Consider the following 5,539-nt stretch of genomic DNA (forward strand, 5'->3'; position numbering starts at 1 on the left):
GAGAAATCCTTATGTAATCCTTATGGTCTTCAAAGCATCTTAAAGTCTTTTTTGGTCATTTCTTTGATTTAGGTTCTCAACTTCTCCAAATTTATTCAAATCTTGAGTATACCTTTTTGTCCTTATAAATAGGTATTTTTTAAATCCTTGAGTCATTTGGAAAGGTGTTAGAGTCTCGAAATATCTTAAGGATCCTCAAGGGTATTTTGGTCATTTACCCTCTTAAACTTGGTTCGAATTTAAAACATGGTCCAATGGTTCTAAAATTTTACATGATCTTTAAACATCATAAAATAAGGTCTATTTTTAATATTTTATCACATTTGAAGGTCATTTAGATCATGAACCAGAGGCATTTACTATAGGGGCATTATGGTCATTTTACATATTTACTTGGTTTAACTATTTATCCTCTTCCAATGACCACCCAATTTTATATATGAATAGCAAAGTTTGTTTAATGGATTATTTTAACCTTACTTGATTCTCAAGAAAAACAATTGATTTAGTTCCGTAAATCATAGTTCTTTACTTATTTCTTCTATATTCCTTTAAATCATACTTAGCTTAAGGTTTATATTGAATTCCAAGTGAATCGATCACGTCGTCATCTTATTCCCCAGAACAAGGGAAGAAGCGTGATGCGTGCAAGCTCCCTCTGAAAATTACTTCCTCTAGCCTCATCTTGTGGTCATTTTCCCTCGATTTCTTCGTGGATCTTAAAGTTGGGGAGTCGAGGAAGAACTAGGGCTAATTTCATACCTCGGTGTATTCTATATCTCGAAATATAACCCATTGAATGTCACCGAAAAACCATTTCCTCGACATAGAAAAACCCAAAAACTTGTTATTGGTTGGCATGATATGGACTATATCATACCCAAATTTCTTCATAAGATTTCTTCCTTATCTTAGTCCTTACTCAACAAGCTTGTGTCTACATGCCAAATTATGGATTACCCATAATCTTGCTTAAAATGAACCCAATAACTATTTCTTGATTTTGAGCTCTTCATTCTTCGTGACTTCGTGACCTTCATGAAACTGCTTCCTTTGGTGCCCAGAAATCGAAACTTGTTTTGTGTTAGCTCCAATTTGATTGTCATTTCCAACACTTAAATCATTCTTCAAACTTGTTGGAGAGCTCATTTAGAACGTGTAGAAATTTATTTGAAGGAAAAAAAAAAAAAAAAAAAGTTAACCGTAGCCCTTGAATTTTTTAGAAGAAATTTGAGAAAGAGAAACCCATAAACTAAGAGTTATTATATCCGGCTTTCAGAAATCAAACCACTCCATTCTTGTCCCAAAACATTGCCCATAATTCATATTTTATAATTAGAGCCTTGATTGACCTTGAATCATCTAGAACCGACATAATTTTAAATTTGAAAATTTTAGAAGGTCCATCGAAAATATCTTCTTCGACAAGGGGGTAATCGACTTTGGATATGAATTCTCGCAGTTTGATCTAAATAACCTCAAGGCTTCTTGGACATACTAATTTTTTAACTAGATCAAACTCTTAGATTATGGGATTCGATCGATCGATTTTATGCACGTTTTTACGTATTAAAAATAAAGAATTTAAGAAGTTTATTAAAAATTGAAGTAAATTACATTTTTGCCTTTTTAATCTTACTTTTTCCTTCCTAAACCTTATCCAAACATCTTGAATCCTAACAAAACTTTGTTAGGGCTTTGAAATAACTTTCTTAGACTCCTCGATCTTGTTTGGGTCTCTTAAATCTTTTTCTTACTCGAGGTACCTTTAACCTTATTTTGGGTATGGCATACAAATTCATTGAATTTAAGAAGTGTTATTTAGAAATGTTAGAGAAAAAAAAGATTGTTTTGCAAGTTAGACATTTGTGTTGTCGTGAAACGCCCGAAAGCACCAAAACTTTATCATTAGTGTCGTAATAGAGTCACTAGAGTATCGCTAGAGAGTTGTCAGTGTCACAAAGAAGGATCCATTGGCTCGGGTTGTATCAAATTCAAATACATAGCCAAGAAAGTCTGTTAGGTAAATTCCATTGAAAATCATTTCTTGTTTTTAGTTACTATTTTTTTTATCTGTTTTTCCTGTTAAACTCACACATTTCTTTCCATTTTTAGAATGTAATTTATTATTTAAATATGAATTGAATGAGAAATAAGATCATTGGGTCTTCACCCCAAATATTGTCTCTCTCCTTGTTTCTCCGTTTTTTTCCTCTCCCAACAATTTTTTCCGCTTTTTCCTCCATCACCAAGGTTTGTGATATATCATTGTGGAGAAGCCAAGTTGAATAGCTCAATTGGTTAGAACGTTGACCTAACAACACACAGGTCTCAGGTTTCAAGTAGAAGAAAATGCAAAGTGCGAAAATATACACATCGTGGGGTCCATCCCGAGCAGGCTCACTCACTCTTCCACGTTGCCGTTGAGCCGGAGGAGGGAGAAACGATCGAGTATCGGGAGGATCTGCTAGTGTTCGCCGCTATATTGCGGTCTGTGTCTCCAGAGATGCTAGCGTCTCTCTCCACCAAGCGCACCACGCAATCGGTTGGGAGGGTATCAAATGTCGCCAGGTTGGTGTGCAGCGAGTGCGGGCGTGAGCAGCTGCGGAAGGAGCTCTTGGAGATCCGCTTTAAGGACGGTGAATCCGTCGATGACTTTTCAATGCGGATCACGGGGATCGCCAATAGCATCACCACTCTCGGTGGGAGCATCAACGAGACAGAGCAATGGGCAAAGGCAATAAGAAGTCATGGAAATCTCGCAAACATGCGACTAATGGCATGCAATCCAGTGCTCAAACTGCGAAAAGAAGGGTCACTTGAGCAAGAATTGCTGGAGCAAGCTCAGGAACAAGGAGAAGGCCCATGTGGCTCGATCCGAGGAGGAAGAGCCGACTCTTTTCATGGTGATCGGGGGGCAACAAACCATATGACCGGGGCCAGATTTGCGTTCTCCGAGCTTGACTTGGGAATTCGCGGGATGGTAAAATTCGACGACAGCTCTGTCATCGAGATCGAATGGCGCAACACCATCCTATTCCTTGGCAAGGGAGGCGAGCACCGCAAGCTGACCGACTTCATCTGTCAATCTCATCGAGATAGAGCCGTTCGGTCAGTCTCATTGGCAAGCAAAGGCGCATCTCCTTTCCTTCTCAGGCATCCTACCACGCTAGTGAACCGTTGGAGCTCGTGCACGACAATATCTGCGGGCCCATCAAGCCAGGGACTCCAGGCGGCAAGACCCTCTTCCTCCTGCTGGTCGATGACAAAAGCCGCTTCATGTGGTTGATCCTTCTGCTAGTGAAAAGTGAGGCGGCAGAGACGATTAAGCGTATTCAGGCGCGAGCGGAGGCCGAATGTGGGAAGAAGATGCGAGTGTTGTGCACGGAGCGAGGTGAAAAATTCACCTCCAGCGAGCTTTGGTAAGTACTGCGATTTGCTTGGCATATAGCGGCACCTAACGGCGCCCTACTCCCCCAGCAGAACTGGGGTGGTGGAGTGCCAAAATCAGGCCATCGTCGGGACAGCAAGGTCATTGTTGATGACCGCTGGCATGCCCGGGAGGTTCTAGGGAGAGGCGGTAATGACAGCCATTCACCTCTAGCGAGCTTCGGTAAGTATTGCGATGAGTTCGACATATAGCGGAACCTAACGGCGCCCTACTCCCCCAAACAGAACGGGATGGTGAAGCGCCAAAATCATACCATCGTTGGGACAACAAGGTCATTGCTGATTACGGCTGAGATGCCTGTGAGGTTCTGGGGAGAGGCGGTAATGACAGCTATCTGCCTCCTCAATCGGTCGCCAATGCGAAGCCTCGATGGGAAGACACCAAACGAGGCCTGGTACAACAAAAAGCTAGTGGTACGTCATCTCTGAGTGTTCGACTACATCACATACATGAAGGTCGCACGTCCCCACCTTGTCAAGCTCGATCCCAAGGGGCTGAAGGTCATCTTCATAGGCTATGAACATGGGAGCAAGGCGTACAGGCTCTATGATTCTACGGGGGGACGAGCTCACGTGTCGCACGATGTTGTCTTCGACGAGAGCACCTTCTGGCAGTTGAACACGTGACCAAAGTGGACCAAAACCCAAATCAATTCGCGGCGGAGTACCTCGTCATCAAGTCAGGAGAAGGAGGAGCGCAGCATCGAGTTTCACTTAATCCTGTTTAATCCAATCGGTTTTAGCAAATGTAATAATGTACCCAAAAATTATTAATTTGCAACAATAATTTAGTGAGTTAGAGCAACTGCTACTGAGGGGCAATCAATCACTCATTCACTAAACCAAGACATTCTTGACTTTAAACACTAATCCCAGAATAACTCTTGTTCCTATAGTGTTTTTAGTTATCGCTATTTTGGTCAAGAATATACTAACTCTTAGTAATTCTTGTAAGTGTGACCCACCATTTTCAGACCTCAGAGATCGGTCCCAACAATGCTATGGAATGAAAAAGCCAAAGTTGGGAACGGACCTAAGAAATCCTATTCATTTCTGGAGTTTGCGTTGTTTCGACTCTCATGTTACGACCCTCCGAATGGGTAGTTGCTCTAGGGCAACATGCAGGTGGAACATGGGAATCTCACGGTGCAACCTAGTGGTGGAAACCATAGGAGGTGTTGATATACTTCCTTCTGTCACTTACTATAAATACTTTCTCTATTCACCTTGTTATTTACTCATGCAAATACCTTCTGAATGGAGGACGCTCCCAGGGCGACACAAGGCCGAGCATGAATCTCACAGTGTGAATTTTTCAGAGAGCGTAAAAGGAAAACGATGTATCTCATATATCTTTTTTCTCCCACTAAGTATTTTAGACGGTTGGGTATATTTATTACTTAGTTATATTTCGGCTAATTAAATTTAACTTGAGTTTAGGTGATTTTTCTAAACCTTATATCACTTAAGCATGCTCATAAAACTGGGCTAACTAAGCTCAAGTACTGGTCTGATCTCTAGGTAGTAGGTGTTCCGTAAATCATCAACTTAAGTACCTCCAGCATTAAACAAGATCGTGCTAGGTGAGCTTTCTCGTAACTGCAATTTTGTAAGACATCGACCTATTTTAACTATTAAAATTGATCGTGCTCGGTTCTTAACCCTAAGTGAGCATGCACTTATCTTTATTAAAGATTTTAACGTGTTTCTCGTTTTATGACGTTGAAAATAACCTATAACATGCATCTAACATGCTTTATAACAATTATATAATCATCCATTCCATGCAATAATATAACAATTTATATCTATCACTCATGGAACCCTAAACATGCATACTATACATTATAACACTTATAACATACTTGGAATGCATGAAACATGCTTAGCCTATGGTGGGATTTTAAATCTATATGACATACTTTATGTATATACATTTTCTATTTAATTAAAACAAACATTCATAATGCATAATTAATTAAACACGCTAAAGTGGATTGGTTTTGGCATTTTAAAACAAGCAATTAACTAAATTATTACGTTAATAATTAAAAATAACTTGAACCGCTCTCGAGGATCACGAACTGGA

Source organism: Cucurbita maxima, unplaced genomic scaffold (assembly GCF_002738345.1).
Source record: "Cucurbita maxima cultivar Rimu unplaced genomic scaffold, Cmax_1.0 Cma_Scf00035, whole genome shotgun sequence".
Taxonomy (NCBI): domain Eukaryota; kingdom Viridiplantae; phylum Streptophyta; class Magnoliopsida; order Cucurbitales; family Cucurbitaceae; genus Cucurbita; species Cucurbita maxima.